We start from the raw sequence: 25,278 nt of genomic DNA on the forward strand, positions 1-25,278 counted from the left end.
CCCGGCCCCATCCACACTCCCCCAAGAACAAGCAACGACTGCCCATCCACGGACAGCAATTGTGTTCTGCCCAAACTCTCAGAGCTTCATGCTCACTACAGAAATAATGGCTATTAGAAAAGCCACTTTGTTAATGAGTTATTTAATGGATACATTATGTATGGAGTCAAAGGGGGAGGCATGAGCCTATACAGTACTGTGCTGAGATCGCAGCATGGAGCCAGATGTACCACAGTGGGTATATGATTTATATCCCTTTCATGAAGTTTTCACAACAGGTACATTTTGCCAGGACACTATGCTGAGAGGTAGTATATGCTGCCAGGGCAGCTATGTGGACCTTGTTGGAATTGTCGACAAAACCAGCGTCTAAAATATAAAGAAGATGGGTAACTGCTGGTGAGTAGTCATTGGTGTACACTTGCTTGGTCTTTCACGAGATCACAACTGTTTATATTGATAGAAGTAGCAGCTTCTGGTGTTAGGTTTTCTAGCCTAAACATATACTCATGCATCGTTGAGGTAGATTTAAGTGTTAACATTCTAGGACCTCAGGAGTCAAGCTACCAGTTTCATAGTTTGTGGGTTGGGATGCAACATTGGTTTCTGAGGTTTCAGATACACACTTGTCACACCGAAGTTGAAGCAATGAGTATGACTGGGAATCTCTCCTAGAGTAACCTGTGTGCTACTTTCGAAGGAGAGGAGTTTGGGTTGGGGGACTAGAGAGGAGGCAGCATAAGCAAACTCTTCTACAGAGTGTTACCTAGTGACCCTAATTGTGGGTATCTAGATCCAAAAGTTGGGAAATGTGTAGTGAAAGCAATATATCCCGATGGTCCCATGCTCTAAAGATGTGTTTACATGTTCATGTGCATAGTTCCCAATTGTGGTGCTGAAGCACTAACCTGCTCAGACTATCTCCTCGGCGTTTGTGGAATGCTTGGACTTTTTGTGCTTGAATATACCGGTTATTTTTTATGCAACAATGCCAAATTTGCTGGGCAATTTCTGACAGAATCGGAGAGTGTTGCCTCATTTCCTTTTGTAAAACATATCTGTAGTGGTGTGTATTAGGATGCTCTTGTGGAAGAGGAGTGCTTGGAAGTTGCAAAGTGTTCGGTTCATTGCAGAGGTAGGAGGGGAGTCCACTTGCCCTTCGTTGTAAGTGTATGGCAGTGAGCACCCCACCTCAAAATTGAAGCATCTGTTCACTTGTACGGAAGCATCTCAACAGATGAACCAGTTAAGAATCTGTTCACCTTATTGACTCATCTGTTCACTTGGCCACTTGTACAGGTGGATACACAAAAGGATGGTCCTTTGACATGTTTGCGGGAGACCAACACCTTGGAGCCTGTACAACATTTTATGAAATTACTGCTAGATCCTCCCAGCCACGTACAGCTTGTGACCATTGGAGTGAAAGAGACCCTTTGAGGGGGTGCATTTATAGAAGGACAAACGGGATTAAATTCAGGACACTATAATTTCTGGAAGTTTTACTACTGTTTGCACCGTTATGGACAGGTTTGGCTGACAAAAAGAAATCTGCACCTGAAGGGCTTGTACTCTTTCCTGTGGTGGGTAGGCATTTGATTTAGCTGTGTTTATTATCACCTAGAGAAAGGTTTTAACAAGGCTCAGGCTTAGACTTCACATTTGTGCATTAATTGAGAAACTCAGGTGATGAATAAGATTGATTGTTTTTCTATGGGCCTCATTACGAGTCAGCTGGTCCGGAAAAAACGGTGGTGGTAAGCCCGCCGCTACCGTTGTTTCCGGACCGGCTGATCCCGAGTTCTGCAGGTGGGAGGTGTCACTCCCGCCAGGTCTGACCTGGCGGGTTTAACACCACCCACCTGCAGGCGGACGTGGAAACACCGGCACCATTACAGCATGGTGCCGGTGTTTCCACTTCCCCATTCCCATGGAGTCCTATAGAATTACCGGGTCACCGGGGTTGTAATGCCCCGGTGATTCCCAGAATTACAGAGGCGGAATGGTAATACGAGTCCGGCGGTAACCTGCTGGTTTTTCCGGCTCGGTTACCGCCGGACTCGTATGAGGCCCAATGTGTTTCAAAGACATTGAGGGGAGCTTTTCCTGGTTATGAGCAAATCCTTCAGGTAGAGGTATACTTCCATCCCTGGTCTGTGCTGGTGTACAGCTACCACATCTTGTCCCTTTGTGAACACAAATGCTGCTGACGCTATCCCAAAAGGGAAGACCATGAACTGAGAATTGGGGTTTTCTAGCCCGAAACCGAGGTAAAGGTGATGAACTGAGAACATGCAAATATCCAAGTATGCATCTTCCATGTCAAGAGTATCCATATAGCCCCCTTCCTTTAACAGACCGCCTGTGGAGTGGTCATCCTGCAATTTGAGGTTTAACAAACTTGTTTGCTGGGTTTAGCTTGAAGACTGGCCACATAGTCAGACCTTGTTTTAGACCTTGAAAATACACAGAGCAAAAACTGGTCTTTCTCTCTTGAAATTACACCTCCTAGATCGCCCCCTTTCGTTGAAGACGGTCAACTTCTACACAAAGGGGCTAATAGGGTTCTTAATGTAGTTGTTAATACGGCAATGATATATTGTAAGGTTATGATAGCAGTTTGTTGCAGTACCCCTCTCTTATATTGTCCAACACCCACTTGTCTGTGGCGATTCCCTCCCACGCATGGGCAAATTAGCTTATCCTCTTTCCACACAGGGGTGAAACAGGAGGGGGCATGTATGGTGGAGTGAATGTTTTGTTGAAGAAGCATCCTTAATGAATGTTCTTTCTCCATCCTCTACCATGGTGCAGCAGTCTGTATTGTGATTGGTAAGAGGTTGACTGAGACATTTGCTAGGATGCATCACATGTATGTGACTGTTGGCCACAAAAACATTTGTGACTAGAGGACGCCCTTCCGCGCTTCTATGGGCACCATCTGATCTATGCTAATGTCTTTCTTTAGTGTATCATGTTCCTTTTTTCGCTTCCTCAGGTGCCTCCACAATTGCTTTCCCAAATAAGAGAGATGAGGGTGGTCTGAGTTTTTTGTTATGTCAGCTGCCTCTGTAACATACTGACCTGTTGTCTTTCCAGCATCTAAGGCATTTATCTTAATAAATGAATTTGCAGAGTGTTAACCTTCATTGATTATGTACTGTATTATGGAGTGTGCTCTATCCTGCAGTGAGGCTGCCATGTCATTGAGTAGAGAAATTAGGTAATCTCAAAGTGCCTGATTGTAGTAGGAAATGAATGTTGTGGCATTTGCCAGATTCTCACTTTAAGCCGTAATGGTAGCTACTCTGTACCCTATAGCATAGCTCTCCAGTGGGGGTGAGGGGTGCAGTTGTTCCAAAGCAGAAAGCAGAGCTGGGGGTTGGATGACCTCGAATATAAACAATGGCCGATAGTGGAGGCTTATATTTCTTTTGGATCCTCAACAGCCCTTGGATATACTGTCCTCTATAGTGATGTTGTAATTTGCTTTTGAGTTTAGGGGAGGAATTCAGAGTGGAATAGGCTGCTGCACCTCCAACATTACCTCAATAAAACATTTTTCCTCAGCTTCCAGAGTTTAAAAAAAGAAACTTAAGCCACTGCCGTCTTTAACAGGGCTGTGTAACTGCACTAATCTTCAGTTGGTGAGCTAGTAATTGGTGGTTCTTTATCCTATGGAGGATCCACTGAGTAATCTAATGAATCCTCCAAATCATCTTCCCACAGAGGTATTTTATTCCCAGTCTCCCTCTCTTCCTCACATAATCCAAGGTACCTTAGGAGATTTCTCAGAAAGATCCTCACCTGAAAGCCAGCACTTCCTTTTAGGTTTCCTCTTGCCTCTCCTTCAGGAAGGCAGTCATTTTGGACACAGTACCAACAAACTCTGCATTTTCCAAGGATGACAAATGCTATATGGAAGGGGCCCCAATATCCTCCTCTACTACTTACATTCCTTCCCCTGAATCCTCCTCATCCTGGTCCTCCTCTGAGGGGGAACATTTTGTAACCCTAATAGCCAGTAGTGCTGGACTAAGGGACTCCTCTGCTGGTGAATAGTGTGATGCGTGTGATCCTATTGTCAAAATCCCAAGATCTCCAAAGGACCCAATTTTCCACTCTTGCGCACTGAGAGAGACGGAAGCTTTCAAGGCCGAAACATTGGGTAGCTGTTTCCCTATTAACTGCGTAGAGGAGCAGATGGACACGTCATCCCTAGCTCCCGCCCCCTCACCTCCATCATATTGGAACAGCAGGAGAAGATCACTATGTGGGACACCAGGTATTGTCCCAATACCACACTGAGTGTATGAGAGACGATATGCACTCACACAACCGTATCGAATGTGCCCTCGAATTGAAAGGGTGGAAGGAGGTCTGCACACCCCATTGGACATCGATGAGCTATAAGTGAAATAGGACAAGGGCAGAGTGACGTCATGAGGGAAAGACATGTGGACACACTGAAATGATATGCATATACTTAAATGTACATACGCAGAAACGCAAGGTAGCTGAGACATATAGAAGTTTGCTGCAGAAGAAAACATAACGTGTCTAAGTCGTCCATGATGGAAAGATGGACGTCGGACTGGTCTTGAAACCAATCAAGCTACCTCAGAGACAGACCAGGGCTGTAGAGTCAGGAGGCGCTGTAAAACAGCGTTGTGTGAGGAATTAAGAGGAGTCTATTGGCCAGGATGAAGGATGCCACATCAAGGAATAATTGTAAGGCACAAAAGGAGTCAAGAGGATAGGCCATGTTCGTAGGACATATTTCTCTTAGATTAAGCATAGAAGAAAACATCTGCAAGTGCCTAATATTGGACAATCAAAGATGCAAAAAGCATATGCAAGATTGAGCGAGCAAGTCCCCAGAGGCCAACAGGCATAATGACACCCACCCAGCTTAATTAAATCAAATAGTAGTAAGTAAAAGGTTGAAATGGACAAAATTGTAGTCTCCTCACATGTGACTCAGAAGTTGAAAACAAGGGCTAATCATTAATCTCTAGACGAAGATAATGATGTACCTACACTCCCTTGAAAGTCCCAGAACAGAGAACAGGTTGCAAAGTCAACTATAAAGAAGAAATCTGGGGTTAGGGCCTGACCGATGAGAAATGATGGACTAATTGGGAAAGTGGGTAGTAGTCTGACGTTGCTCTCTGCACCAGTTTCGTTTTGCTTACGTGCAGCTAACAAGCCGAAAGTCCAAGGTTGGGAGAGAATGCCAACCAAACAAAGCAACATGCTATACAAGGTTCTCACAGGCCAATCCACCGCTGTTATTCTGCTATAATCTGTAATATACATATTTAGAGGTGGTTCAAGGCGTGCCTAGCAGATGAGGGGCATCCAGTGATATTACTAATACATGTATGAAATACAGGCACATATGTTCACTTAACAAATCCCTCCCTTCAATAGGTTTTACAGTTTGCCACGTACGATGATGGTTAGTACTCTATACCTACCCATGCACTGAAGCAGTCTCTTTGATTTCACCATTTATTCATGCTATGCCACATGTTCAGTACTTCGAATTGATCTGTGTACTGAAGCAAAACTGTGATTTTTGATTTCATTATTTATTTATGTTAAGATTATTTTGATTTGGTTACAAGTAAATTGTCTATAAAGGTTTTCTTTTTCATGTTTGAATGTTTTCAATTTTAATAGAAACCACGTTTATTCACAACCATTGTTGTATGTGAGTTTTCTTGTTCAACCCTCTTCTTCTTTCTGGACAATCTCATGGGTAATAAACTTAGAGATTTCCCAAATTAGTACCAACAATACTAGGATTCCCATTACTATGATATAGTTGTTTCATTCATTGACAAACAGTGGGAAGAGACCTGGCCAGTAGCAGTACTATTTTTCCTTGATTTTTGTATTTCTTATGACCGAGTCTGCTACATGTCACGAAGGGCGTACCAAAGCTCCCTGTTTACATTACGTAGGATGATGTCATAGCTGACGTACATTGAGGTGTAAAGATTTTGTGTAATCAAAATTGAAGTGTGAGTCTGCGGACTACAGTTTGTTGTTTGCCAGATTGCTCCACTTTATTTGAGCCGACAATAAAGTAGTACTTTGCCATATTCTTTGAGTCTGTGCAGTTATTTGGGTCTGAGATCATTATTGGTAATTCCATCTAGCACGAGACGCTTCAAGATGCTACAGCACAATGGTGTCGTCCCTTGGACGGTGTCAACTGGGGGCTGACTGCAAGAGTAGCCTTTACGATCCAAGTCCTCCTCCTTCATTGCAAATGATGCCCAGAACTCAACTCAATGTTTTTGCCTCGATTTCTTTAGATGCTGAGCAGGTGTGCTCTACGCGATCCACTGAAGGCAGTTTTAAAGCACCTTATGGGTGTCCTTCAAGAGAACTTTGAGTTGCAGTATATGCAAAATTGAAATGTTTCGTTTTTATTAGGAATAAGCAAACTGGCTGTCCAAGAAATGTAAATGTGAGACGTGTAGGCATTCTCCAGCAAGTGAGGTAACTAGCCCCCTATCTTCAAAACGGTCCCTACTGTACGCTGGGTGGATGTTGGAGTCTGTCAGAGTTGAGTGGTTATTTTCTATGTTGGCATTGAGTCCCATCCCGGTGTCAGTGGTTTTCTCGATGGTATTTTACTCTGCGCTTTTTCTGACATGATCCAACTAGATACCCATAGGTAGCGCCCTGCTTGCACACTTTGATCTCATTCGTCGAAATTGAGAGTGCCTAAAAATAGTGGACAAAGAATATTCAGTGCTAAATAAACTGAACAATGAATTGCACCAAGAAAGCTTTCACGTTCTGTTCTGATAAACGTGGCCTCGACACAGGTCAAGCCAAACAGAATCCTGAAGTAGGGACATTTCTTTACTTCAATTTGCGGGTCGCGCGGTGACAGCAGACGATCGATTAGGGAAACAAGTGACCGCCAGGCCTATTGATCCTTGACGCACATCAATACCAGCCGCTTTATTAACCAGGTGTCTAACAGCCTTAATGGCCAGCAAAAAGGGCTTTTCCGCCACGGTAATGGATGGCCAGACTACAGGGCATTGGAATCGCTTTGGGTCTTGCTCCACCTCCAGCTGCCCATTAAATGCAAGGCTATTCCTGCTGGAACGGCCATTATTGATCTTCAATGATTGTAACATTCTAAAAGTCTGACAAGCTTTATCGCTTCCTCCCATGTGCACAGTGCCAAAAGAGAAATGGCTCCACCTAAAGAATCCATCCCTTCTGTCGCTTCCTGAACTATCACTCGAAAAGGCGTCCGCTCTTAAATGATTGATATGCTTGCATTTGCCCGTCCGAGTTGTAAGATTTAAGCCGAACAGTTTTTTTCTTTTGTTTTTTTACATTTTACATACAAAAGTACCCCTGGATTGTGCAATGTGACCCTTGGACACTGCCTGATGCCTGGCATCATAGAATACTTTGCTTCTACTTGCTTCGACACTGCCTGATGCCTGGCATCATAGAATACTTTGCTTCTACTTGCTTCGACACTGCCTGATGCCTGGCATCATAGAACACTTTGCTTCTACTTGCTTCGACACTGCCTGATGCCTGGCATCATAGAACACTTTGCTTCGACACTGCCTGATGCCTGGCATCATAGAATACTTTGCTTCTACTTGCTTCCCTGCTCCAGATGAATATCTCCTCCTTTGACTGCACCGTGTCACATTATGCTCGTTTTTGATGTCTGCAGTCAAATAAATGCTCCCTACTAAAGTTGCTTCTCAACACCAGATCCAACCCAATGACCCGAACAAACACAGAACACGGAGCAGAAAGATATGCAGCGAAGCTGATCACCACACACACACACACACACAGAGGATACACAGCATGCATATCCGCTTCAGAAGACACCCAGGCCATGGCTAAAGAAACCACGCCCCCAAAACACCTAGATGCTTGGCTGCACACCTAGCCTGTTTGCTTATGGGCTGCACACATCAACACAACAGCAAAGCAATCTTGCACTGCTTGATCTCTTTTTTCACGCAGCGCAGAGCGCCAAGTCACGAGGACATGTGTGCACTATATAAAAAAAAACAAAATCAAACATGTTGTGTTGAAAGAGAAAGGGAGAAATGCAATCAAACAGGAGAACACTTAGACTCCGTTATGCAGTGAAATCTTAGAATGCTTGGTTGCCCACACCCCACTAGACCACTGTACAATGTTCCTGGCTGTGGTAGCTCAGGCACATTTCTATGTCACCGAATAAAGCGATTCAACTTGAGAGGAGAGCATTCAACAATGCACTTTGAAAGGCCTCCTGGGTGGGCATATAGATTCATTTATGTAGGGGGGGATTTTGTAAACCCCATGATTAACACCTTAGTTTTGGATACTGGGAGCACAAGAAGGTAAGCCAAAAACTCTGAAGCAAGGCACTTTTCCATGCGTGAAGGCTTTTAACCAATGTGAGCAAAGGGAGAATTGCTACGCACATCTTAAATGGAAAATGTATTCCTGTTAAACAATATTAACACGCGCGACAAGGGGTGGGAGAGGAGGCAGTCAATAAGGATGCTCGGAACGTGGGCAGCATTCGCTCGTTGAAGCGCGCCATTTTGAGCAGCCATAGGGAGTGCTGCAGAGCCTTTAAGCCTCACCACTTTATAATCCATTCCACCATCTTAAAAACCTGCAGGTGCTACAGATTCTTTTGTAATGTAAACGACCCAAAAGTGATCCTTTGCCAAAGATGTGCCAGCTGGCTGAAGTCCCCCTTCGTGTTGATGACATCAACACAGAAAGGAGTCCTGCGCAGCTTCTTCAAAGGCTCTGCCAATTCATAATTTCCGGTTTCTTTTATTCCAAAAGGCCATATGCACCCGCAGACGCTAATGGCGATATAACCCAGGGGTATGCGATGGGCCGGCCGGTAATGGCTCCGCCTCTTCCGTTAAGTGACGCTCACTTCGCTCAGCCCCTTAACTTGGGCAGCAGGCCATTATCGGCAGATTCGGCCCACAACCACAGGTTATATTGCCTCATTGCACATCAAAATCTGATCACGAGAGCGGTCCGCTAAAATGTCTTTGTTGCCAAAGAAATGTGGTGGAAAAACTACACAAACCACGGGGGGATATGCATATATGAGCATAAGAGCAACAGTCAAATGAACAAGCCAGGTGGCAATTGAACACAGCCACATCAGGTGAAGCAACTTTGATTGCAGCTTGTGGGCCTCCAATATTACTCGTGGACAGACTGCCCCACGCCAGCTCCTGTGTGGCAGAGGAGAAAGGCAGGCTATCACCACCTAAGGAGTTCAAAGCGTGGCGCCGCTACACAGACCATTAATGAACACTGAAGGCATTGATTTTGAGTCGGAAAATAAATGGCAGACCAGCAAAATGAGCACAGGAAGATAACGCTATTTGCCCAAGATGTCAACACAGAAGCCAGAGTTTTTATTTTTAAGCATCCGTTTACCTGAACATTCTTAACCACATATCCTTTCTCAGCAATGGATCGATAGCATATCTTCAGCACAATACAAATACATGATGTCTTTATTTAAATATCTATTCCACAAAACACTACCAAAGGCAGTGTCTCCTTGTGACACCACAAAATGATGACATCAATCCCTATCCTATTTCAAGAGAACACAAATAAAGACACTACGAAAATGGAAAAACAATCCTAAAACCTACATTCCTATATCTCGTAAAGTCCGATCTTTAGAAGGTTCAGCGGTGGGTGCAACAACATACAAAGGAGGCTGTGGTTTTCCAACCCACCTAAAGAGCAAACCAATATCCATTCTAAAATCTATCCCTTTTCAATGAAAGCAAGTGTTATCCCATTATCACCGACAACTGCAATTGTTTCGGCCTTCATGCAGTCTGCGGACTTCCTTAAGAACATAGCTTTGTAGGAGATGCAACATATTTATCACATATTCATATAGCACGGATCACTTTATGGATATCTCCAATATTTCTTCATAAAGATCTATATGAAATCATTATTTGTGTTGTTCAAACGATCCATTTCCTCAGTTCAGATACCTCACAAGGAAGTGATTCCTCTACCTCCGCGCGTCTGCTCACAGTTTGGGGCAGTGTGATTTGCTTATGTCCGATGCCACCCAATTTCTTCAAGATTTTTCTCTTTCAGCTCCATTTGAATGGAACAAGCAGACAGGGCACACACACTAACTTCACCAAGCATCCCCAGCAACACAGTGCCCAAGATCAAACTATTGTTTTCAAGTTGGCGTGTAGTTAGAGACACAATGTTCTGGTTTTCAAAGTCAGCAACTTGGCACTTAGGCAAAATCTCCTCCCTTTCCCCCCGTTAAGTGCCAGCTGATGAAAAGGAGCACTCTGCAAAAAAGGTGCCACCTACTGCATGCACACCTAGCACCCTCATTGACCACATCCCATCGTTGCCCCATCACGTGCTGCACTCCTGCTGGCTAGTGAAGGGAGCCATCTATGCATGCCATTTGCAAGGTGTTTCTGTGTTTCAAGATTGAGGGGCCCCATCTCAATGGAACAATACATCTGGTAGAAGTGGAATTTCACCACATCGGCCTTAGTAGCAACCGTGAAATGGCAGTACACAACCTTACAAAGCTACCAAAAGTCACTAAAGTTAAAAATGGAATAGGATCAGTAGTAAGATTGGTGAAATCAAGGCAGGTGTAAGCAACTGGGGCGGGAGGTGGAGGTGGGGGGGGGCAAAAGTACCCCCAGCCTTCCCCAAGTAATAATGCAGTGCGATGCTTCACAGGGAACAGCCATTGCAAGTATACGAAATCCCTTACGCAGTGCATGAGAGGTCAATTCATTTCATTTAATGGTCAGATAGATACATTGCGCGCAGAATAATATCAAACAAACTGTCTCTGCGATTTCGGTTGCATTAGTGGAGTGCCTGGCAATGGAATTTGGAGAGCAGAAAAGCGTGCGAGAAATGTTAAGTAAACGTATGCATTTAAGATAGGATCGCTGCAAATTCCCAGGAATGATTAATGCGGAGTCAAAGCACTGTACAGTGATAAGGCTATTCCCAATGATGCAGGCAATCATCCTAGCGTGCGTTTCCACTTTTTTGCAGTGACATGGACTGGAGTTTCATTACATCAGCTATGACAGTATTCCAAAACTCTAAATATTGAATTTTGTCTAAGCTACCTATCACAGGGCTCGGTGGTGGTTTCATCTGCTTCAAATGCCACTCTTGATACGAAATTAAGCATTTTGTCGGAAAGTATTATGAATGAAGGTTTATTTTCAAACAATCTAAGAGTAGCCTTTACGGGGAATCTTAATTTTTCGCTTCATAAACTCCTGGCTTGAGGTTCTACCATGATTTGCGAGAAGGTGCATCGCGTAGGAAGGTATATGGCGCCTGCAACTTTCCATCACCATCCGATGTAGTGCGTCTTCAGTGACAGCGCCGTCGCCAAAGATGTCACGAGAGACTTTGTAGGTGCATAAACATCAATATTTCAGAGGCCTTCTTCCGAGTTCTTGGCATGTCTTGACAGCTGCAGTAGACACATTATCAATAAGTTAGCGCTACACAGCTACCCAAAATAAGCTGACAAAACCCAACGGCTTATGAATATTTATTTACATGAACAGGCCATTTCTGGACCTTCAATATACTAGTGTTCTGGGCAACAACATTTTTCACGCATCAAGTCAAAATAACCTAAAAAATACCTTCTTGAAACGATTGGATTGAAAAGCTCAATCTACAAAATGTTGAACAAATAAAATGTACGCTAGAATTTATTTTTAAAGGGGTTGGCATATGGGGGGGGCGATTGACAATGTCCTCCCCCATGGCAAAAGGTGGTGGCAAAGGATATGGAGGTCCTGTGAAAGGACGGGGGTGGGGACCACTACATGCTGAGAGATTGGGGTAGGATGGAAGAAGAGTTATTTAGAGAGAGGCGAGAAAACAGGGGTTTGCTAATTTTAAGGGATAATGCAAAATAATAGGCATTTCCAATTTTAATAGATATTTGTATAATTTCAATTTTTAAGTCCATATTTTTGAGGTCTGCATTAGCACTTGGAATTAGTTTGACTGCTCTTCTACATTTGCTTAACTTTTAACTCACCGAAAAATCGTAAGAGTGCAAAAACATGCTTCTAGTATCGTTTCCCAATGCAGTAATTATCAAGTCGCTTAAAAAATGTAAGTGAAGGGGCAGGTGAGTAAAGGCAAAGTTTACTGGAACGATTAACAAGCCATTGACCTTCTTGTCAAGCCAGGCCTTAAAGTTTAGACGCATTGGTGCTCAGGGATATGTTGTGAAGAACAAGCAAGGATATAACAATCGAAGGACCAAACCTCGCATGAACCTAAAGAATCATGGAGTAAGATGTACATTGGCCCTTGGAGTGCTGCAAGTCCACCTACTCTGCAGCTCGGAGGTCCTTGTCAACAGTAGGATAATAAGTAAGTGAATATCTTGTGGGCAGTATCAATGCCAGGATCTAATGGCTGGTGTGACCAAGGCCCAACAAGAACTTGCCTGCATGGCAACAAAACATGCAACCTTACAAATGTGCATGTCACACCATTGTTTGCCCTATAGTGGATATGTGTAGCTGAAAAATAGTATTCATAACTTTTCTACAGAGAATTATCATGAAATAAACTCCCAGGCACGTCAGAAATCCCAGAAACTTCAGTCTGGAAAATAGGGAAAATGCCAATTATTTCACGATAAAGCCCTGTAGAAAGTTCATGAATACCATTGGAACATACTCTGTGTGAGCATACAACTGCCACTGCTACCTTCAGTTTAAAATATGCTCAAATATAATCTTCAATTTTATTTTCTTACTTATTAGGCAATGTTACGGTGACAAATCAACCTCCGGAGCACCAGTGGTCCAGGGATGAATATCGGTTTCTAAACCATCAATCAGCCCCACACCTCTAGTACACCAGAAGGGGTCCAAACAGATTGGTAACATAAGCAAATTATAAACCTCCTTGTCCAATTTTGGTAACGAGGATGGAACAGCAGGCTCATCTCCGTAAGGTCGTGGATCGTTGGCTAGTTGCAACACAGAGGATACAATTATTTCCCAATGATAAAAGGGACTGTCCAGTCAAGGTTGTATACAAATATCGACTTTATTATCACAACGGACAGTTCTAGCACACTAAAAAATACAACCCACCCTGTAAAGGAATGCACAGGACAGACAGTTTCAAGAAGGAAAAGGGATGCACTTGGGATACTGACAGGAGGATACTCGGTATGGTTAATAACTGCAAAAAGTTTAAGGTTTCTTGGCTTCAGCACAAAGGGAGTAATGTCTCTAGGGGCCTTCTGGGAAGGACCAAGGGGACAGAACAACAATGTACCTTTTTATGTAGGTGTTCTGGGTGCTCAACAGGGCATAGTCGGCTTCAGGGTGCTTTTCAGGCTTCTGCAACAGAGTTTGAGATGGGAATCAGGCGGAAGATGATTCAGAGAGCGAAGCTAGGCGAACGGCTGCAAGCTTGCCTTCTTGGTGGCTCAGGCTCAGGAATCGTCTACGTGCTGATCAGCTATTCTGAAGGGTAGTTGGTAAAGTAATTAATTGCAATAGTTTAGGGGTATTTGCTTTGAACACAAAGGAAGCAATGGGTCGTAAAATGTCACTAAGGGCCTTTGGAGAAGGACGTAGGGACAGAACCACAATGCACCTTGTAGAAGTTCTTGGTGCTCGACAGAGTCGAATTGGTGTCAGAGTTCAAGACGGGAGACAGCTGCGGGTATCAGGCAGCAGGCAGTTCGGCGAGCAAGGCTGGACGGGCGGTTGCAGGCTACCCTACATGGTGGCTCAGTCAGGAATCATCGTCTCTGTGCTAGTTGGCAGGTCTGAAGCGCTGGTCGAGGTATCTCAGATGACGTGAATGACTGCGGCGTGACAACAGTCAGCGGGGCAGTCGGTTGCAGCTCGAGGGGGCTTGGCTGGCTCCCAAATGTCCTTTAAGGTGGACATTGGTTGATGTTTGTCGATGCACTCCTCCTAGCTTCTTCACTGGGCTGGTGTCATCTTTTAAGGCGGACAGCCCAAACCACAGGAGAGTGTTGCAGGCACTGGCCTTGTCCTTTGTTTGGTTCAGAGACTCCCTGGCCCTTCCGCCCTAGGAAGCTTGCTTGCAGAGCATAGCAGGGAACGCTGTGAGCTGGCTGGGTACCAATTCTGGAGCTGCTGGAGGGTCCTTTGGATTCAGTATCTCCCTCTGTTCCCTGTGAGATGTTTAGGGGAGGGATCTTGCTTTTCTCTTTGGAAATCCTGGCCTTCCTTCACTGGCAGAAGCTGTAAGGGGGTCTGCACCTTCCGCCAAGGTCCACGTGAGTTCTTCTTGTTACTTCTTGCAAAGTCTTCAGATCTGCCCAAAAGAGGGGCTCAGTCATCCTTTAAGGCAAAATGAGCCACAGTGATTGGTGTAAGCTAAGCCTACCTTAATGAACCAATCCTGGGTCCCCACCAACAATCTCCTGTATGCTTGAGGTCATAACCAGTGTGCTTTGCAACCGAACAGGTTAAGGGGTGAAAATATGCAATAGTAAGTCCATCCCGCCCTCCTGTCTGTTGTGGATCAAATGGTCTCTCTGGTTAATTGAGCTCTCTGTGGTTCCAGATTAAAGCGGCAGGTCTCCTTTGAAGCTGTGGCGAGAGCAGACCTTTGGTCTCTGCCAAACCACATACTTGTACCTTCTGAATGGGGTTCCCCTGCAGGGATGACTATTGTAAATATATTACCCCATACATGACAGGTCAATTCCCTTGATACCGAGAGGCGGGAGCTGACTTCAGGTTGACACAGTGCATATTAAAGTTTGTTGGGGATTTTCCTGTCTTTTGTTAGTTCTGCGACCAGGCTTCCCGTGGGCCTGCTTGAATTAACTCTAATTAGTACGCAAAACTGCCACCAGCAGCGAACAAAAGACATGGTGGATCCATGGAGCCTCCTTTGTTAGTTAATTAGGCTGGCCATGGCAGGAGGAAGGTTTTGCCCTCACCCTTCTTAAGATACCATGATGTACTATTGGCTGTCATATCCCAACGAAATATGATAGTGGGGACACTGCCTGTAGGCTGTGTCCTCCCAGAGTAGAGGGGTCTATGTTGTGCAGTGAGCATAAGAAAAAGTGTGCAGATTAGCCCCACCCATTTTCTGGAGGTTAATCTACTATCAATCCATTTTATTTAAACAAATTGAAAAATCCCTAGCGAGCGCACACCCACCACGCAGATGATCGAATTCCTGAATTTACATTCAATGTATTGTGAGCAAACCAGCAAAATCCATGAAAATCCTATTCTCATTGGCCAGTGACACATTATTACATCATATGACTCTGTGCTGTGGATAACGGTCATTTATTTAAACGATTCTGATTGATGAATCAGTGGAATGCATGAACATTTTTTAATTCTTGAACATGAAGTAGATATATAGCTAGGCAGATTAACAGACAAATGGGCGTAACCTGTGAAAAAACGCTGCCTTTGACGCATTTAATCTTCAGCACATCAAAAACAAATAAGGGACTACTGTAATACTTGAGTAAACCATTCAATTTCTTTTCATAGCTGAGTGACACACAGTTGCGGTTGTATAGAACTCGAACCTGGCTAGCTGTGTATCAAAACACAAATGGGGCCTAGATTGGGACAGGAGGGTGTTCAGTGAAAAAAGTGGAGCAAAAGAATAAAAACTATACAGAGGAGTAGTAATCAACACAAAATGACGTTAACCATTGTGACAGAAGGCCATCTGGATTTTTATTAATTTAAAATTAGGCAGTAATTCAGTTTGTGAAACTGAGGTCTGCTAACCAGAACCCCGACCCCCTTTCATAAGTGTCACATGTCAAGTTTATAGTACAAACATAAATGGAATTTTAACTATCTGCACCTCTGCTCTAATCTAGATAGTCTGGTGGCATGCAAATCTTAAAATATAAGCCATGCCTGGGTTGGCATGGTGGCTGCTAGAATCACATAATTATAAAGCCGCATCAATTTGATATCCCACTAGTGGTCAGCTTTGTTAGCAGGACTGCTGCTATGCCAGGGCTCATATTTATTACTGTCTGGTCACGGTCTACTACAGCTATGTGGAGCAATGGCCAGGATGCTGCACCTTTGATTCTCTTGAAGCAAGGGAACACCTACTCTCACGGCACAGAACACTTCCCAGCAGATCTCATTGGAACAAAATCTGATTTCCTCAATTCATACAATTGCTATTATTATAAATCTTATAAAATGCATTAACACAAGTGATTCCTTGACCAGTGCATTGTAAACATAAGATGCCACTTATTTAAGAAGCAGAATTCAATAGGTAAGCACCAGCTGATCACACTATACAAGTGGTTTAGTCCTACCTTTCTTGTCATATTTCTGAAAAGAAATACAAATCTAACTACATTAGAGATGTTACAAGGTTTAACAAGTCTTGTGATCAAATCCATAATTCAGGGGGAAAAAGGCAGGTTGCAAGCTACTAACCAGGCATAAAAGTTTCACTCGCCACCTCAATTCTATACATACACAAAGAACACCATTTCTTACTCTCCAAGAGTCCAATATCACTTGTAAATGGCTAGTGCAAATTTTGCATTGTAATATAATTGACATATTGTCATGATTATGTCCCTCATTCTTCAAGGAATCTAAATGATTGTGTATTTTAAAAAAAATGTTTTTATTGATTTTAACATAGCATCCACAGTATCACATATCACAGTGTTGATTTCAAATAACAGTGAAAAGAAGAACCAAAATAGAAAAATAACTTCCAAAAACTAAACACACCACCAATCCCCCATCTTCAAAAACACCTGCCCACCCACATGTCAGGTCTTGTGCTTCACAGGGAAATAGGCCTTCCACCCTAATTCTAGGCTTCCCTCCTGCCCAAGTCCTATCGTGATTCAATACTTATCAATCCCTGCTGCATTTTATTCTTTCACAGGGCTTTAGCATCAGAGGGGTAAAGCAAGCCACCCAACAGCGATGCCCTATGCAGCCTATTCGAGACAGCCACATTTGCATACATAGATTCAATTCTGATCAGGGTCGCCAATTCAGCAGTTGATCACCTAACGAGGTCTCTTACATGATTGGGTATTTTTTTTTTAAACTTTGTTTTTGGTATTTAACACACCATACAAATACACACCCACATTAGGGTGGACTTTAACTTTGCGCCGCCGCTTTGAGCCCTCCCAACCAAACTCCTCCCCCCACCCGCCTCCCTCACCCGTTACACCCAAACAATATCATCGAGGGGAATCTTCCTCACCCTCCTGATCCATGACTAGAGGAAAATTTGGTCAGGACTGAGATTGCCTCAAAGGTGTGCCGCCGGTCTCTGATGCACCAACTGAAAAGGCCTACGCTTCGTTCATCAAGAATATTGTCAGTGGGCCCCATATGTCGGGTGGGCGTGCGTGTTGGCGAAGGAGCTTTATAAAGTCTGATTCTACATCTTGGTAGTAGAGTAAGTTCTTACACCAGGCTGCGTAGGATGGAGGGGGACCCCGGCCCCATGCCATAGCGGCTCTCCTACGGGCAAGTGTCAGCAGAACACCAGTCAACTTCTTGGATGGGGCGGATAGCAGCCTCGTCATACCTAGCAACGCTGCTGTTCGTCTCAGATGTATTGCTTCTCCTACAATCACCGTTGTCGTGTCCAACACTCGGTTCCAAAAGGGAGCCACTTCAGGGCACTCCCAGGACAGATGGACAAAGTTTGCAGATAATAATCCGGACCTCTTGCACTCCACTTGCGTGTCAGGGTGATGTTTGTTGATTTTTTCAGGTGTGTAATAGGTTTGGTGGAGGAAATTAAAGTGGATGAGTTTGAGACGTGAATTGAGTGCGATCTTCTGAGTCTGATTCAGGATGTAGCCCCAATCCTCCTCTGAAATGACTGTGTTTAGTGCCTTTTCCCATCTGGTTTTTGCCCCTGTATTGGGGGGGGTCGCGCTCGGGATTAATGCTTTGTAAATTTGCGACACCAGCCTGCCTTCACCTCGTGCCTGAATAACGTCATGCAGCAATTGCCAGATTGGCGGTTGACACGGGAAGTCTGGCAGAAGGGTCTGCAGGGTGTATCGAGTCCGAAAATAGAGGAATACGTCCAGTGCAGTGTTGCCCCCTTTCATTTTCGCTTGGTCTGGGGTTAGGAAGCCCTCCTCAGTAAAAAGGTCCCCTAGGGATTGTATGTGCAGCTTGTCGGCCCACTGGTGAAAGACCGTTTCTGAAGTTAGGGGGATTCCAGGAATGAACTTGGCTGGTAAGTGGAGAGTACCTTGTTTGCACCCCGAGCTTATGGGCTAGGGTCTTCCAGGCCTTGTACATCACGAGTACCACATTCATCGTGGGGGAAGGCACGGGAATCCGGCCAAAGACCACTGCAGTCAGGAAGTTGGGAGTCGCCAGGGCGCGTTCCAATTGTACATGAGGGCGGACTGCTTGTGTCGCATACCAGTGGCTGAGGTATTGTGCCTGGGCTGCCCAGAAGTATTTCTCCAAGTCCGGAAGGGCTAGCCCCCCGTTGGACACGGGAAGTGTCAATATTGAGTGTGCCACCCTGGCTGGTTTGCCCGCCCAGAGCAACTCAAGGACCAAGCTTTTCAGTCTTTTCAGGAAGGTCTGCGGTAGTAACAGAGGAATGTTGTTGAAGAGATACAGAGGTTTAGGCAGGACCACCATCTTGACCAGGGAGGCCCTCCCCCAGAGCGTTAGTGGAAGTGACTTCCAGCATGAGACCTTGTCTTGAAGGGACTTGACCACTTCCTCGTAATTATCACGAAACACCTCGTGCTGATCCAGAGACAGCTGCACCCCCAGGTACCGAACCCTGGCGGACTTCCATGTGAGATTGAATTTGTCTGCAAACTGCTTTGTGGCACGAGTTAGTGGAAAGACGACTGATTTAGCATGATTGATTTTTAAACCAGAGGCCGCCCCAAACTTAATGACTTCCCTCATGACTGGGTTCAGGTTAACTTCAGGGTCTCGTATGAAAAGCGCCACGTCGTCGGCTTATAGGGAAACGATGAGCCTGTGTGGGCCGATGATGAGACCCCTCTGCTGTCGGAGCTCTCGAAAGTTGGATGCTAGTGGTTCCATTACCAGGGCGAATATTAAAGCTGAAAGTGGGCAGCCTTGTCTTGTTCCCCGCTGCAGGTTTATTGAAGCTGATTTTGCGGTGCCTACAATGATATTAGCTTGTGGCTTGGTGTACAGGAGCGAGACGAGCTTGATGAAACGGGCACCCAGTCCCATCCTGGTGAGAACCATGAACATAAACGGCCACTCCACTGAATCGAACGCTTTTTCGGCGTCTAGCAGGACCGCAACTGCCTGATCTGTGGGGTCTAGTGCCTCGATGATTCCGAACATTCTCCGGATGCCGAAGGTCGTATTGCGGCCTGGTATAAATCCGGCTTGGTCTGCTAGTGCAAGGGCAGGCATCAGGGGCATCAACCTATTGACTAGAACCTTGGCGAGTATTTTATTGTCGAGGTTGAGCAGGGAGATAGGGCGGTACGAAGCACAATCTTCTGGTGGTTTTCCTGGTTTATGCAAAAGGATGACATTGGCTTCACAAGAGGAGTGAGGGAGAGTCCCCACTTCCAGCGCTTCTTCGTACACAGCCGCCAGGAGAGGAACCAGGGTATCTGCAAAGGCTTTATAGAATTCTCCCGTTAGGCCGTCAGGGCCTGGCGCCTTAGAAGAGTGTAGGGTCTTTATGGCCGGTCTAATCTCGTCCTGTGAGATCAGCTCATTCAGTGGTTCGCGTAGGTGTTGTTCGACCCAGTAGAGCTCTGTGTCTTCTAACTATTCCAGTGGGGCATTTGAGTCTTTTGGGAGTTTAGCACTGTAGAGATCCTGGTAGAATCGACTGAATTCCTCTACAATCTTTTCGTCAGTGTGGAACACCTCGCCTTCCTTGGTTCGAATCCTTTCGATTTGGGACTGTTTTTTGTCGGCTCTGATTAGATTCGCCAGAAGGGCACCTGGTTTTTGGCCCTCGCCGTATTGACGGACTTGGTTGGAGCGGCTTAAAAATTGGATCTCCCGATCTGCTGTGGCATTGAATTTTTGCAGTTCTATTTTCAGGGCCGCAGCGGACTCCGGGTCAGCCATGTTCGCGTTCTGGGTTTCAAGATGCTTTAATTTGTCTTCGCTGGTTTTGAGCTCGCTCCTTATGAGTTTGAGGATACCATTTTCTTTGGCGTGGCATACCCCTCTAATGAAACATTTTAAAGACTCCCAGATGGTGCCTGCAGAGGGGACCGAGCCCAGGTTGGCCTCAAGAAACACATCCATCTCTTCCCTCAATTCAGAGGCGAAGACTTCATCACGTAGCGAGCCCCCTTTAAAGCGCCAGCGTTGTAATGGCGGTGTGGTGTTGGATGGCATGAGTTTAAGGAAAAGTGGTGAGTGGTCAGAGAGCGTTCTCGGGTGGATACAACACCGGCCACATGTCAGGGGGCCATTTTTGGAGGTGAAGAAATAGTTGATCCGGGAGCTTGTGTTGTGGACTGCAGAATGGAAGGTGTAATCTCGCAGCTCCCCGTTAGAGACTCTCCATATGTCTTGGAGATCAAACGCTTTGCAAATTTCCATTATTTGGAGACAGGCCTTAGAGAGCGGGTGTTGTGAGGCCTTTGATCTGTCTCTTGTAGGGTCCAAAGCCGTGTTCATGTCCCCACCCCAGATAATTGTTGCGGGGTCGTGAGTGGAGAGCTGAGTTAGCACCCAACCGAAATTGTCGGGGCCGTCCACATTCGGCGCATATGAATTAATGAAAGTCATTTTCTGACCTGCAATGATGCCACACACTAGAATCGCTCTTCCTTCGTTGTCTTTTGCCGTATGAAGTAGCCTGAAACTGAGCCTCCTGTGTATGAGAATCGCGACTCCTCTCGAGTATGTGGAGAAGGATGAGAAGTATCTGTGACAACCCCAGCTCTTGGCCCACTGATGATCCTTCCCTGGGGTGAGATGAGTCTCTTGGATCAAAGCCACATCCACTTCGTGGCGTCTGAGGTAATGCAGAATTTTTCTGGTTTTAGCGGGGATATTGCCGCCTCTTATATTCCACGTTAAGACATTGAATGGGGTGATTTAGTTTTTATATTGGGCCATTTTGCCATTTCAGTGGACTGCGAAGGACTAGTTATACTCGGACTGGTGCCAGGGTCAATGCTCAAGGGCGGGGAGCCCGGCTGAGGCGACGGTGCAGATGATGGGCCAGGAGCGGGTGAGGAGCAGGATGGTCGGGATCTGGAGGCGCTGAACTTTCCCAATGAACTCTGAGGGCTCGAACCGCGGGCTAACCCCAACAGGCCCGAGACGTTACTCTCTGAAGGGTGGGCAACCCCCAACTGGCCCACCGAGAGGTCCCTCATGAACCAACAAACAACCAAAATAACCCCTTGAGCCACCATGCTGGGGGGTGAAACTTCACCTCGGCGAGCAAACTCCACTTGGAACGAAACAACTTAACAGTGGCTGTGATAGGGGCGCTAGGGGCTTCCAGGGTGATTCAGCCCCGACTTACGTATAGTGTATGTGATCCGGTGTATTCAGCAACGTGACTATGCCTGCAATGAACGATGTGGTTCCGCTGTTTTATGGAGGATTCCTGAGGTTTCTGTCCCTTTGAGGTCTTGGCCGAGCCTGGTTCTGTACTGGACAACCCAGCTGATCCAAAAAAGTATTGGCCTCTTCGGGGGAATGAAAGAAGTGAACTTTCCCCTCGTGAAGTATTCTAAGCCTTGCGGGGAATAGCATTGAATAAGTTACTTGACTGTTTCTAAGTCTCTGTTTAACATTGGCGAATGTTTTCCGCTGAGCCTGGACCGCCGGGGAGAAGTCGGGATAAAAGTGGATTGTGTACCCCTCATGCAGTAGTTCACCTTTTTCTCTGGCCAGCCGAAGGATGGAATCGCGATCCCTGTAGTTAAGAAGTCTCGCTACGATTGGCCTGGGTGGCAAGCCTGGGGCCGGTCTGGACAAGGGTACCCTGTGTGCTCTCTCAATTATGAAGGTTTGGGATAAAGCGTCACAACCAAATAGGGATATGCAAAGGGACTCCACGAAGTCCTCCATTCTCCCTTGCACTTGGTGTTCTCTCACTCCCACTATCTGTAGGTTGTTCCTTCTCGATCGGCCCTCCAAATCCTCACATTTATCAATAATAGATTTCATTTGCCCTTCAAGTTGCGAGACTTTGTTTGTCAGGGTTGTGGAGTTATGATCGAGATTAGACACCCTTTGTTCCATTTCATTCATGCGTTCAGTGTGCGAGTCCATACGATGTTGCATCAAGTCTACTTTGGAAGCTAGACCATCCATTTTGCTATTCAGGCTACCGATGCCGCTCTTCAAGTCCAGAAGGTTTTCTTTGATTTCAGACGGATTAACTGATTAACTGATTCCTCTTCTTGGATTGGACATCCTGAAGAAGGCGCCTGGTCTTCTTGAATGAGGAGTGCTTTTGGGGTTGAGCTGCCGTCAAAGTTTAGTTTCCGCTGGGATTTATCGTATTTTCCCATCTTGACTGAGGGTTTGGAGGGGGCTGGAGGGGCGCGGTCCGCCCTGCCTAGGGTGCTCCAGGGGCTCTTCACAAAATAGGATTTCTCGTAGTGTCCTGAGAGTACTGGTCCCGAGAACCAGATGGGGCGAAGAGTCACCTCAAAAAACAAAGCTCTTGCCAAGTTCTGTTCCCTCCTGATTGGGAAAAAGGGTGGGGGAGGGTCTCCTGGAACGGGACCCCCGTGTCAGAGGTGATGCAGCGTGTGGTCCGGGGGGGAGGTCCGTGCTTGTATCAGCGGGTATTTTGAAATATTTATTAAAGGTTTATTTGCTTGGAAGAGGATGGAGGACCCCCGAGGGTGTCGCTTCGGGACTCTGTTCTGATTTGGCGTTCAACTCGCCATGCTGCCGTTGTCAACTGGAGCGTTGGGGCCAGGAGAAGGGGGCCGCCTATGGGCTGGCGAAATGCGGTCCCCCGCGGCAATCAGGTGGACCTGCCCTCCGAGGAGCACAGCCGGAGGGGCGGGGGAGGCCCGAGTCCGTGTCTACACGGAACAGGGATGGCTACGACCTCACTCCCGCTCCTTACCTCCACACGTGACCGTCCGCTCGTACTCCGGCCTGTCCGGATCGTGTCTGCGCTTCGGCCCTACCGGGTTTCACCGGACCGCCCTGATCGTCGCAGCATCCGACGAATCGCTGGATTCTGGCGCGTATTGTCCGATCTTCGGATGGGGGGACGGGGATGGGGCGACAGCGGTAGTTAGCCTCGCGCCCAGCCCCCTGGGCTCCGGCGGCAGTGTCCTCACGGCGACCGGGTCCCGGCGGGAACACAGGATCCTTCGCAGCTCTGTCGGGGGGGCATCTCTGTTACGCCTCACTTGTTGAGCACGCCAGGTCTCCGTGCAGGAAGTCTCCGGGCTTCTGTAGGGGGGCGTCGGCGGCCGCACTCTAGCCCGCGCCCGGTAGGCCTGCAGGACGCGGCTTGGCCTCCAGACCCTGCCGGACGTGTAATGTCTTAGAGCGGCCGATTTTCTTCCAAATTTCGCGTGCAGGCAGCTGGGGTTCGTCATTTTACCGTGGACGTGGAAGGAATACGTGGAAACACCGAAAACAGCAAGGATTATGCAGGATTGATGCGGGGCTGGTCGGGAGCCTAAACCAAGGCGGACATCTTGGTTGGCCCTCTAGCGCCCTCTCACATGATTGTGTATTTAAACATGCAACTTGCATCACAATCCTAGAAACCAATTCAAATGACCATCTCAAATATTAAACGCCAAAGAGAACAGATTAGGTCATTTTGATATAATTCAAAGTACAGAACGCCACCCCAAGGACAACTCTCCTGAAGCACAAAAATGTAATTCTAATCATCCTATTCAAAGATTCTTTCTAATCATACTACTAAATATCCTGTAAAGCAACCTTCCAATGTATAGCAAAATTGATAGGGACATAAACCTATCCTTGATTTGCCTTTTGTGGCAGATTAGGAACAACTCAAAATCGGTCAAATTGCTGTCAGTCTCTCAACGTTTGAAGATTAGGGTTTCTTGTTATTATTGAGGAAGGACATCTGTCAAAGGAAATATCATTTTATGAGACCCACTTGAATGCACCATTCACATTTAGCAAATCCCCAAAAAAAGATTATGATTTAACTCACCCATGGCCTAAAGTACTTAAACTAGGCTACTGCTACTTAACGTTCCGATTGCGTCTGAGTGCTGATTACTGGAGTACTTTTCAAGTAGTCAGACAGAGGAAGGGGTAGAGTTAGCAAACCCCAGAGGAGGAGTTTAGTCCATATAGGGGTTATAGCATCTTGGATTTTTCTGGGGCTCCTCAAACTTCCTGCGTCTTTCCACATTCTGCAAACAACAAACTACAGGTTATTACACCTGTAGGCAAAGCACATTTGTTACAGCATACTGGATTGCACCCCTGACAATAGGCTTGCTTTGGACCAATTTGCTGTAGCATTTTGTCTTTAGAAGGAGGGAGGGTCCTCTTAGTTGATTCATCTTTGAATTTAAGATTAACTTGGAGCTCTGTTGGGGAACTCTGTTGGAGATACATTCTGTTCCAAAGTCCTCTGCCACAGAGGTGAAGAAAGAAGGTTCAAAGGAAGAGGAAAGCTCTTCTCCCGACCCCTCCAAGGGCACATTTGGGGTGAAACTGCTTGCTGCACAAAGCCTGTAATTGAGGCACTGGTACCCAGGACCAAGCCACTGTAGGTGACAGAAGCCCTGCACGTGCCCTTAAAATTACTTGATGACCTTTTAGGCACCTTTGATGTCATCCAACCTGCTGCAAGGCAACCACAGGAGTCATCAACCTAGACGCTTAACCGCTTCCGCACCACTGAGTGCCCCCGGTGCCAATGTTGTAATTCCAAAGTCTCTGCATGTGGGGCCCGCTGAGTCTTCTGGCATCCATATTTCATCTCTGTTGCCTGGTCACCAGCTTCTTTGAGCTCTCAGCATATTCCATTGCCTGGTCATCAGCTTTTATTAGCTCTAGGCAGATTCCATTGCAATGCCCCAGCGCCATGTCAAGACAGCCAATCCCGCTCACTGCCCAAGGCAAATCTCCATTTCTTTGCACCGAGTCAATTGAGTCTTCCAGCACCAGCAACCTAACATCACCTGCAATACCTGGCGTCTTTTACCTGCAGACCACAACATTGCACTATTGG

At 46.1% G+C, this 25,278-nt stretch overlaps 1 protein-coding gene across 9 annotated transcripts in view; it reads right to left on the reverse strand.

Annotated features, from left to right (window-relative positions):
* The window catches only part of NEXMIF (neurite extension and migration factor), a 1,570,947-nt gene that overhangs the window by 587,898 nt on the left and 957,771 nt on the right, over positions 1 to 25,278 (reverse strand). For 3 of the 9 annotated variants that reach the window (XR_011274135.1, XR_011274134.1, XR_011274133.1), the window contains one exon: positions 9,426 to 11,536. The exons of the other annotated variants lie outside the window; for them this stretch is intronic. The gene's annotated coding sequence lies outside the window, so the exon portion shown is untranslated. Of the gene's footprint in view, positions 1 to 9,425; positions 11,537 to 25,278 lie in introns of those variants that run through there. 9 annotated transcript variants of the gene reach the window in all.

The sequence above is a fragment of the Ambystoma mexicanum genome, chromosome 5p (assembly GCF_040938575.1).
Source record: "Ambystoma mexicanum isolate Mex_15411 chromosome 5p, UKY_AmexF1_1, whole genome shotgun sequence".
Classification (NCBI taxonomy): Eukaryota; Metazoa; Chordata; class Amphibia; order Caudata; family Ambystomatidae; genus Ambystoma; species Ambystoma mexicanum.